The 12272-nt window shown below is 36.2% G+C and overlaps 1 protein-coding gene across 1 annotated transcript in view; it reads left to right on the top strand.

Annotated features, from left to right (window-relative positions):
- The window catches only part of KHDRBS2 (KH RNA binding domain containing, signal transduction associated 2), a 556728-nt gene that overhangs the window by 110131 nt on the left and 434325 nt on the right, over positions 1-12272 (top strand). The window lies entirely within an intron of this gene.

Raw genomic sequence — 12272 nt, 5'->3', positions numbered from 1 at the left:
TTGAATCTGAAGCAAGAGCCATGTAATTATCCTGATAATAAGGATTACAGAAATAAATGCTGTAGTTTACCAATTGTCTTCTAACATGATAAATTTTAATAAATATAATTAAGTATAATGTTTTATTTATAATTATTTCAGACAGGGATAAAACTGTTACAACCCAACAAACCATAAAATTTAACTTTCAAATGAGGTCTTTAGGACATGCGAGGTTTTTTTTGTATTGTTTTATTTTGCTTTTTGAGCTAGACTTACTCTATTGCAAGAAAGGAACATATGTACAATAGGTATACGTTATTGAAATAAACTTTATTAGATGTACTCTATAATCATGTTCTTATGAATGTTAAATTGGGCAGTCATAAAAATGTACATGAAAATTTTTGCATAAAAAAGTAAAATATGGTAGAAATATGATGGGGTATTAAGAAAAATGTAGTCTTTTTCAAGGAACTTGGTGAACTAACCAGTTATAATCTTGAATAGAAGGTTCTTTCTTAAATAATATATTTAAATATGATATAACTTGGTACTGTTTCACAGAATAATATTTGCTTATTCTCTGATTTGGGGAAAGCCAATTACAGACTTGATATCTGCTTCTAAAGAAAATGTAGCTCTATGGTCTCTGACCAAAATAAGTAGGCAAAGTATGAAAGGCATTTAAAGTCCTGATGGCTTTTAAAATTCCAGTATGAGTTGTTTTACGCTGAGTATTACAAGAGTCTATATTTTGGTGGCTAGCCGCTACAGGGAATAAACCCTGGACCTTAGTGTTATTAGCACCATGCTCTAACCAACTGAGCTAACTGGCCAGCCTCATAATTATGAATACAGAAACAAGAATATTCTATGGTATCAAATTTTTGTATGAGACTTAATTTCATAATTTGTAAGAAGACGATCAAACAACAAAAGTGTCTATTCTTATTTTAGCAAACTGTTGTAACTTGTAAAATTTTTAGAATTATACAGTGATTAAGTTGGGACTAATCTTGGAAACCACAGATTATATAAAACTTTTATTTTACAGATGAGGTAACTGGAAGATTATCAATTGCGTAAGGTCCTGTCTTTGTTAACATGTGGATATCTCTTGTGTGTTTGATGTTATATTAGAGACTTCATTTTTTGTGAACCATTATACTTTTAACTTGACCAATTATGCTCACATATTTGTTACTTTTCCATATAAAATGTAGAAAAATGTGAAAAATGATAGCTCCTAATGATTAAAAGTTTCATGTAATAGTCTCAAATAACAATTCATGCTTGAGAATATTTACTATTTCTTTAATTGATGAATAGCCTACCAAACCAAATGTTAATACAATTATAATCTTTTGAAAGCAAACCATATATTGCTGCAAAAGTGGTGATTCTCTCTATTCTGTTTCACAATTCTTATATGCTACCTTCAGAAAAGTCCTAGGGCATGAACATAATTCAGCCCAGTTCCTTGCCAGTTCATAGCAAGGTTGATCTTTGCTCCAGTTTCCAATAAATTCCTTCTTTTCTCTGAGACCTCCTTAGAATGGTCTTTATAGTCCATATTTCCATAAGCATTCTAGTCACCACCATTTAACCAGTCTCTAAAACATTTGAAAATTTTCCCCATCTTTTTGACTTCTTCTGAATCCTCCAAATTTCTCCAACCTTTGCCTAACACCCAGTTCGAAAGCTACTTCCACATTTTCAAGTATTTGTTATAGACAACACCGCACTTCTCTGGTACCAATTTTCTATATTAGTCCATTTTGTGTTGCTATAACAGAAATACCTGAGACTGGGTAATTAACAAGGAAAAGAGGTTTATTGGCTTACGATTCCAAGACAGCTGCATCTGACATGGGCCTCAGGCTGTTTCTACTCATGGCAGAAGGTGGCAGGCAGCCAGTGGGTACAAGGAGATTACATGGCGAGAGGAAGTGAGAGAGACAGAGAGGAGGTGCCAGGGTCCTATAAACAACAAGCTCTCATGGGAACTAATAGAGTGAGAACTCACTCATTACTCCCCCCTCCCCCAGGGAGAGCACTAATCCATTCATAAGGGATCCTCCCCCATAACTCAATCATTTTCCAACACTGCCACATTGGAGATCAAATTTCCACATGCATTTTGGAGGGGACAACACATCCAAACTCCATCATTCTGCCCCTGGCCCCCCAAAACTCATGTCACTCTCACATACAAAATACAATCATTCTATCCCAACAATCCCAAAGGTCTTAGCTTGTTCCAGCACCAGCTTAAAAGTCCAACATCCAAAGCCTCCTCTGAGACCAAAAGCAAAAGTCCTTCCAGCTGTGAACCTGTAGAAGTCAAAACCAAATTTAACTACTGCCAAGAAACAATGGTGGAACAGACATTTGGTACACGTTCCCATTCCAAAAGGGAGGAATAGGCCAGAAGAAAGGAGAAAAAGGACCCAAACAACTCCGAAACCCAGCAGGACAGACATTAAATCTTAAAGCTCCAAAGTAACCTTTTTTGATTCCAAGTCCTGCATGCTGGGCACAATGGGGCATTTGGGCCCCCAAAGCATCAGGCAGCCTCACTCCCACAACTCTGCCAGGTGCAGCCCAGTGGGCTGTGCTGGTACCTGCAATTTTTTCAGGCCAGTGTTCTACTCTGGTTGGTAGCTCTGTAAGTCTGTGGTCTCCATGGTGGTCCCACTGCCTTGGCTCTACTAGACATTTCCCTGGTTGGGGCTCCCTGTAGGGGCTCCAACCCCACTTTCCTTCTCAGCATTGCTCTAGTAGATGGCCTCTGCAGTGGCTCTGCCCCTGTGGCAGGTCTCTGCCTGGGCCCCCAGGCTTTTCCATACATCCTCTGGAATCTGGATGGAGGCTGCCATGCCTCCACTGCTCTCATGTCCTGCTGGCCTGCAGGCTTAGCACAATGTGGATGCCACTGAGGTTTCAGGCCTCTACTCTCCAGAGCTGCTGCACAAACCACACTTGGGGCCACTCCAGCCACAGCAGCTGGGATGCAGGGAGCAGGTTCCCAGGGGCAGCTTGCCCCAGGTCTGTCCTCAGGGACAACTCAGTCCTGCTAGGCCTCAGGGCCTGTGATGGGTGGGACACCCTTCCAGATTTCTCAAATGCCTTTAGGGCATTTTTTCCATTGTTGTGGTTATTAGCATCTGGCTGCCTCACCACCAAGATAATGTCTTTAGCAACCAGTTTATGTACTTCATCCTTGCATTTTTCTCCTGCTCTCCACTTCTCTACCACATGGCCAGGCTGCAAATTTTCCAAATCTTTACACTCTGCTTCCATTTTAAATTCTGGTTTTACTTCATGATTTTGCCACCATAATTCAGCGTAGGCTCTTAAAAGCAACCATGCAGCTTGCTTAATTAATGCTTTGCTGCTTAGAAATTTCTTTGGCCAAATGCTCTGGTTCATAACTCTTAAGTTCCAACTTCCCCGAAGTTGAAGGGCATGGACACAATGCAGCCCAGTTCCTTGCTTTGGGTTAGCAAGGGTGATCTTTTGTCCAATTCCCAATAAGTTCATTTCTGTAAGCATTCTGCTCGCCACCACATAAGTCTCTAAGACATTCTGAACTTTCCCTCATCTTTTTCTCTTCTTGTAAGTCCTCCAAACTTCTCCAACCTTTGCCCATTACCAAAGCTGCATCCACATTTTCAAGTATCTGTATGGCAACACCCCACTTCTCGGTACCAATTTTTTATATTAGTCTGCTTTGTGTTGCTATAACAGAATTACCTGAGACTGGGTAATTTATAAAGAAGAGAGGTTTGTTCAGTTCTGTCACTGCCTTAATGTGTTTTAAAAGAAGAGGAGAGTCTGTCTCTTTTACTCTGCTCTCTCTGCGTCCACCATCTTGCACGGTGAGACCCCTGGATCACTGTTGCCACCACCAGATGGACTTTGGACTTCCCAGCCTCAGAAACTGTAAGCAATAAATTTCATTTTCTTATAAATTACCCAGTACCAGGTATTTGTGTTATAGCAACACAAAAATGGACTAATACACTCTCCTACTGAGTGTTTATTGCCCAATTCTCACAAAAATATTGATAAGATAGAGTGAAGATTATGATTGCTAAATTTGAACCATATTTGATGTACTGTTATGAGCTGTAAAATTTGTGGTGTGGTGTGACACTATAAGCTGTTGGGCAGACCACAGCAGTGTTAATGGATTTAAAGTTTAATCTTATATAATAAAAAGTGATTTAGCCCTCGAGGAGGGGAGGCACACTGGAGACAGATCTGCTCTATACAACTTTCTCCCAGAACCATCTCTCCCCTGGATGCCCGCTGTCTATATGAACCAGTAATTAACATGGTGATGACATAGTCCACTCAAACAAAGGGCAATAAATAACCCTGGGAATTCTAGGGGAAATGACCTTATCACAACTTTACCACATGACCTTTTTTGGATAGATTTTGTTTCAGTTAGTCTCCAATTTGAAGTTAATTTGCTGACTTAGTTAAATACTACAAGGAATTAAAAGAAACTTAAGGTTTTATAATTATAGAAACTGCAAGAATGCCATTCAAGCATGTTAAAAATGATTTATCTAGCTCTAATGCTTTTGATTTAATGTGGAGAAAATATGGAATATCAAATTATTTTAAAAGCAGTTTTTGTTGTTTAATATTTTTGTAACAGGAATAATAGTGATGTATTTGGATTCATGCTAAATGAGTAGATTTTAGCTATTCTTGACATAAAAACAAAAAAATGGATAACTATGTGAGATGATGGATATGATAATTTGCTTCATTTTTACTGTCTGTAGTGATGGAGTTTGGATGTGTTGTCCCCTCCAAAACACATGTGGAAATTTGATCCCCAATGTGGCAGTGTTGGAAACTGATTGAGTCATGGGGGTGGATCCCTTATGAATGTATTAATGCTCTCCCTGGGGGAGGGGGGAGTAATGAGTAAGTTCTCGCTTATTAGTTCCCACGGGAGCTTGTTGTTTATAGGACCCTGGCACCTTCTCTCTATCTCTCTCGCTTCTTCTCACCATTGATCTGCTTGTACTTGCTGGCTGCCTGCCACTTTTCCACCATGAGTAGAAACAGCCTGAGGTCCGTGCCAGAATTATATGCCAAATAAACCTCTTTTCTTTATTAATTACCCAGTCTCAGGTATTTCTGTTATAGCAACACAAACGGACTAAAACATGTAGGTATGACATCATGTTGTGTACCTTAAATATACACAATAAAATTTATATGGAAAACTATTATTTGAGAAATAGACATTGTAAATTTATTGTTTGCATTCACAAATGTTTTAGAATCAGAGCAATTATTTCTTGATAGTTAAGCCTCTAAGGAGGCAGCATGTGTCAACATGTTCCTCTGTATTTCTGTGAGATTCATGTAGAAGACCCTAGAGAACCATGCACCGTCACCTAACATTAGCTCTTTGTTTCTAAATATACGTACACTATATTTCAGAGTCCAATACACAGTATTTTTTCAAATTTTAACATCTCAATTAGTTTGCAAATTACAGTCAAAATCATTTTACAATCTCTATCAGGCAAGCAGTGGTCATAGCTCATTGTTACTGCCTGTGCACGTGTAAACTTGGCCCTGGCTTTTTATATTGAGTTGTTTGTAGTGTTGGAACTATGAGTATTGAGATTAGGTGCAATTTGAAATGTCTTCAATGAGATTACATCATGATTTTGTGTTGACATGCAAAGCTATTACACGTACAAAAAAGAACAAAAACATAGCTTGATGCATAACTTTAATGTTAATGAAGACAATTATCACCCTTGTGGAGTGAGAAAAATTCCATATTGTCTTGTACTGTAACAAACAAGTGCCTTATAGGACCTTAAAAACCACGATATACATATGAGTGAGTGGCTGAAGCTGTGGTGTGTTTTGTTTCTGCTAGACATGCTAACCAAATGCCTATCAAAAATTGAAAGAGGATTAGAGGACTGGAAAAGTTCTGCTTAAACTTGTAAGAGGGTATCTACATATTGCTTGCTACTGTACCTATTTGTCACCTGGGCAATCCAGCCCCCAACACTTTTTAAAAATAGCTTTTTGATGTGCTTTCAGAATCCTGTGAAATGCATCAGACCTTTTCTTCAATTAAATATGCTCCAAGGCTCATTTTTTATTTCTCGATTTGAGGCACTGCCAACATTTTAAAAGCAATATATTGCCAGGAGTGCAAATCTGCCCCAAAGTTGGCCCTTTTTAAGATCAAACACAGTCACATTTCCTTGTGCTCATTTTCAAATCAATTCCTTATGTAGATTAATGCAGAAAATTAAAGTTCCAAAATATGTTCAAAAGCTTCTCACTTACTCTATATTCCTTCTTACTCTGCTCAGTCCCGGAGAGATGGGCAACCTTCTGTGCCTGGTTGGAAGTAAAGTAGTTTCATTTGTGGTTGCAACCTGCCATATCCTCTCAGAGCTTGTGTTCCCTTCTTTATACTGTGAAAGATGAAATACCCAACTCTAAATCTAAAGTGTTATTTTTCTAACTTTTTGAATAATTATCAGATCATTTAATAATAGTTTATAGAGATCCAGAGTTACTAAATGTGGAAACTATGACCACATTTCTAAGCCAAATATAATCAATTACAATCTTAGAAACACCTTTCTGTTTTTCTAAGCAATATGGTTTTCCAGAAACCTCTCTGTAGCTTACAACTTAAACCTGTTTTATCCTTACCAGACAGAGACCACTGCACAGTATTGCTGTCTATTTTTTCTAAAGCAAATGGAAGAGAGGTTTATGATTTCAGTTTCATTCATATCTATTTTCTAATCTCTCACCTGTGAATTTAAATCTCAGTAGAGAAAATGATATGGCACCAAATTCACATTTTTTATGAGGAAAATAAATTTTAAAGAGCTTGTAGACTGCATTCTCTCCAGTAGAATGGCACATGAAATAACCCTGTTCTCTAGCAAAATTTAGAAATTTTCAGTGGTGTTATATCTAGTACCTGTCTTTTCTGATTAACCTTTCTTTTAATTAATGCCCACCTCATGTACTTTAAATATTCTTTCGTATTTTGTATTTTGTCAATTTTTTCCGTCCGTCTTGTACTGATGCATTGACGCATTCCTACTTCTGAATTTTGTGTGCTTCTTCTCCCAACATCCTTTTTATGGACTCAGCACATCATCACAAAATATGTACTTTTACTTCCTGAAATTGTACCAATTTTTCCTTGTTTTCTTTCTGGAGGATCTTCAGTCTGTTTTAACCAGTTGTTTTCATTCTGGCACAATGCCTATATCTGCCTGTCTGTCTCTCTCCTCTCATTCTTTCTCATACCTCATGCTAGTATTTCCAACCTCAAATGGGAGGATTGTTTCTTATTTTCACATTTGCCCTCAACTGGAAGACTGAAAACTGCTTCAAAGGATCATTAAAATGCAAGTGCTTTTTTTAAAAATTGTTTTATTATTATTATTATTATTATTATTATTATTATTATTATTATTATTATTTTGGCAGCTGATACTGGGACCCAGACCCTTGACCTAGGTAACCTAGGTGTTACTACACCTTACTCTAACCAACTGAGGTAACCTACCAACACTGCAAGTACTTTCTGGAATGTGTCTAAACCTGTATCTGTACTTAAAGACCCTATGAGAACCAAAATCTCTTTCATTCTATGTCCCTTTCTCCAGTCTTTCCATTCTTTATTTGCTTGTTCGTTTGTTTAACTCAGTGAGCCTTGAGTAAGTTTCTCTCCACCCATTAGAGCACGGAGGATCCTTCTGCTATTTCTTTTGTTGCGGTAGGAATGGCATACATAGACAGACCTTTAAGAGTCAGAGATGATAGTTAGATCACTATTAAAGGCACTACATTACCTATTTAATGGATTCATCTTGTACACCAAAACAGATTCTTTTTTATTATTGACTTTCAAGGACTTCTTGAGCATGTAGAAGCAAGGAAATTTGATATAAATTCAAATACTGTATTTCTTGAGATTAACAGACAAAGACTTTCTGTAGAAGGGACAAAGGAAATAAAAATTAATGTATTTTCCCCAGAAACATCTAGATAAAAGATTATCATTACTTTTAAGTTAGAACTTGACTGCAGAGAACTTTTCGAAGGAAATTTAGGACCATATAGAAAAATTGTGAGTGACTTTTATTTTCTTTTTCAAATGTAAGTCAGTGTGAAAAGAAATTTGAATAGTATGTTTAGATTTAAACCATTTTATAAGTAATTTCCTTAAAACTGTGTAGGTTACACAAGGATATCACAAAAATAAAGCTCTGGAACAATCTCAATATCAGTGCACAAACTTTAAAGTATTACCAAATGTTGAACATCAGTGTTCATAGCACTATTATTCACATGCATAATAGCCAAAATGTGGAAACAGCCTCAAAATCCTCAACAGATGAATGGATGAATAGAATGTGTTATTTTATACATACAGTGGAATATTATTCAGCATTAAAGAGCAATGAAATTTTAATATATTCTACAATATGGATGAACATTGAACACATTATGCTAAATAAAATAAGCTAGATGAAGAAGGACTATTTTGTATGATTCTGCTTTTATGAGGTACCAAGGATAGGGAAATTCATAGAGACAGAAAGTGTAATAGAGGATACAAGGGGTTTTGGGGAGTAAGGAATGAGAAATTATCGTTTGATGGGTACAGAGTTTCTGTCTGAGATGATGAGACAGTTCTGGAAATGGATAGTGGTCATAGTTGCACAACATTGTGAATGCACTTAATGCCACTGAATTGTGCACTTAAACATAGTTAAAACGGTAAATTTTATGTTGTGAATATTTTACCATAATTAAAAATGCTAGAAAAATATTACCAAATGTATTTCAGTAGCACACTCTAAGCATAGTAGGTACACCCAAATATAGTTTATTTCAGAAGTGCAAGATTGGTTTATTATGTAAAAATATTTAAACAAACGTACTGAATTTTTAAATTATTTTAAAATTTTCTAATTGAACAAGAAGCTAATGTTATCATCAGACAGTCATCACACATGTATGATTAAGGAAAGTAATAAAAAATCCTAAAACTCACTTATTAGAAAAATACAAGTTAAGATGAATTTAAAATACAAGTCAATCTGTTCTCTATCAGTTTGACAAATAAGAAAGTTTGTTATAACCAGTAATGTTTTTAGGGTATGTGGAAAATTATACTTTGTAACCAGTTGGCTATGATATATGAATTCAACCAACTGGAGAATAATTTTGCAAAATCAATTAATATCACAAAGGCACAGACTTTTGCAAGTAGGTGCATATCTAGCAATTTATTTTAGAATTATATATTTACACACATCTGTACTGTTAAGTGAAATGTAAGAGTTTATATTATGTTCCCTTTCAGCATATAAAAAGGATATATACACAAACATTTATATATATAAGTGGATGTAAGATAGATAAACAGAAGTTTAAAAGGGGACATTTTTTTATTACAGGTTTTTTTGTGCTGTTTCAATTAGTTATTGTTAACATGCGATTTTGTGAATGATTAAGGTATTTTTAAGTAGTTTGGGCTAACTGAAAACATTTGAAATATAAAAATTAGTTCTGTATAGACATTTTTCATAGAATAGAGGAACAAATAATGAAAACTAAGGATTATTGAGTGTTTCCTATATGTCAGATACCTTATAGTTTTTACATGTAACAACTCATTTGATTGTCACAAAAATCCTAATAATACTATCCCTCCGTGTTATATTTAAGGAAACTGATTCTTAGAGAACTGAGTTGCCAAAATCACATCATTTGGAAATGACCAATTTAGGATTTATACTCTGCCATTCACATTTCAAAGCCTGTTATTTTCACCTCAATATACTGTATGATTCTTTACTATAATTTAAGCAAATGACATCTTAAAACATACCATAGAAAATTTGACTCCCAAACCCATCAAAATTTATTATGAAATGAAAAACCAGATGGAGATGTTGTCTTTATTTAAAAAATCATATTTTTTCTATTTCTAGTTTATGAGTAGATATAGTGCTTAAGTGAAGAGTGTAGCCTGAAACTCAAGTTTAGAAGAACAACTAACTTTAAAACATCATAAAATAGTTCTTAAACCTGGGACCTCACTTTTAGAGAATTAAGGTTTTTATGACTAACCACTGTATATCAGATAGTGAGCAAAGCCCAGTGAACTACTCTTTTCTTTCCTCAAGAACACTGATGGTTTTGAAAAAGGAAGCTAAGATTTAAAAATATTTAAGGAACATTCCTAAAGCCACACAATTTATCAGTGATAGTGTTAACATTCAAACCCAGGTCTGTCGGTACCAAAGCCCCTCTTTTTTGCAGTTAGTTATTGTATAATTAATCTTCTTTTGTACAAAGAGGGATAGAGATAATTCTGGACACAGATTGATAAAATTGCAAAGGCTCACAGATGGGAAAGCAGATGTATTTCCACTCTGGTTTTAAGTGAGGCAGGAATAATCAACTCAGTTGTAGTGTGTCTCATAGGTCATATGGTTGAATCTTCTACCCAATCAAGAATCATTTCTGTAGTAATTATGATATTCATCGGCCTGTCTGTGAATACTACCAGTGATTTAAAAGAAAGTTCACTGTATTATAAAATGTCTGGATCCAATATTGAGTAGACATTGCTATTCATTTTTTTTCTCCTTCTCTGAGCTACGATTCTTATCACTGTAAGTTTCTGTCGGTCCTAAATTTAGCTTCTGCAGCAATAAAGAATTCACTGGTACTCAGGTTTGTCTTGAACTACATTGTCTTCATTTGGCTTCCAAGACAACACAATTTATTTTTATCTCCACTTACAAAACTGATTGCATTTATTGGCTTAGTTTACTGGTTTCTCCTCTTCCACACAACTTCTTAATGTTGGCATTCCCCAGCAATTGTCCATGGTGCTCTTCTCTATCTACACTCATGTTCCCTTTGTGATTTTGCCTGTGACATGCCTTTATATAACATATAAGGTGATGATCCAGCCAAGACCTCTCTCCAAGGCGTAAATAAGAGCTGCCTAATTGACATCACCATATGGATATCTCAACATCTCAGATTCATCTAGTAATCTTTCCACCCCATTTCTCCTTCACCTGTAATCTACCCTGTCTCAGCTGGTGGCAATACCTGATCTTTTATTTGGTCAGGCCAAAAACAGTGGACTCTCTTGACTTCTCTTCTGACTTCTCTCTTTCGTCTGCACATCCTATCCAACCTTCCAAGTAAACCTAGTAGTCTTTTGTATGAGGAATCAGAAAGAGGACTGTGGGAAGATGATGCAGGAGGAAGCACTAGAAATCTGTGTCCCCACCTAGACAACAATTGTCCTGGCAGAATCTCTGATGTAACTATTTTGTAATTGTGAAGTCTTGAAAAATTGCAGCTTCCGGGGGAGTGCTTAGGTGGTAAATTGCCATTAATTTTGGTACTTTTTAACTTAGCGCAGTGGCAGCTACCCATCCACTACTCATGATATATCCTGGCAGGCAGCTGTGCATGTGCTCCTGAAGCAGCTTGCATACAGCTTGTGGGAGCCAAGGTGGATAAAAAGAAAGAAACTGTTCTCTAAATATTGGTGATCTGTGCTTTCATCTTTGACTGCTACTTCTGATAACAGAGGTGTAGACAAAGATGTTGTTGGCCATTGCTGTTGCAACTCCCAACATTGTTGCAAGCCCCTCCCCCTACAGATAAAGTCACTTACAGAGGATGTAAGGGCTGGCATTTTCTCACCTTCCCCTTTATTTTCCTTCTTTTCCTCTTTTGAGAACCAGACACTAAAGTCTAGGATAGTTAAAAGGAACTGCATTACAAGGAAGTTAGAAATTAACCATATATGCCCAGGGAAAGGCACAGGTTCAGAATATACCCAAGAAGACCTTAAGTTTACACAGCATGCTGATCCTCAGCACAGAGACAGCCTACAATGATCAAAAACAAAAACAATGATCAAAAACAACAGGCAAAAACAGCAAATTATGTAGAAAAGGAAAAAGTCTGATTTTTATTTTTACCATGTTATTATTTTTAAATATCCAGTTTTGAACAAAAACCAAAAACCACAAGGAATACAAAGAAACAAGAAACTATGGCCCATTCACAGGGGGGAAAATCAGCAGATATTGGCCCTGAAAGTGATCTAATGGCAGATATACTAGACAAAGACTTTAAAACAACTGTCTTAAAAATGCTCAAAGAACTAAAGGAAGGCATGGAGAAAGTCAAGAAAATGCTTGAATAAAATGGAAATA

This window comes from Cynocephalus volans, chromosome 5 (genome assembly GCF_027409185.1).
Source record: "Cynocephalus volans isolate mCynVol1 chromosome 5, mCynVol1.pri, whole genome shotgun sequence".
Taxonomy (NCBI): Eukaryota; Metazoa; Chordata; class Mammalia; order Dermoptera; family Cynocephalidae; genus Cynocephalus; species Cynocephalus volans.
This window is presented reverse-complemented; position numbering and strand designations above follow the sequence as displayed.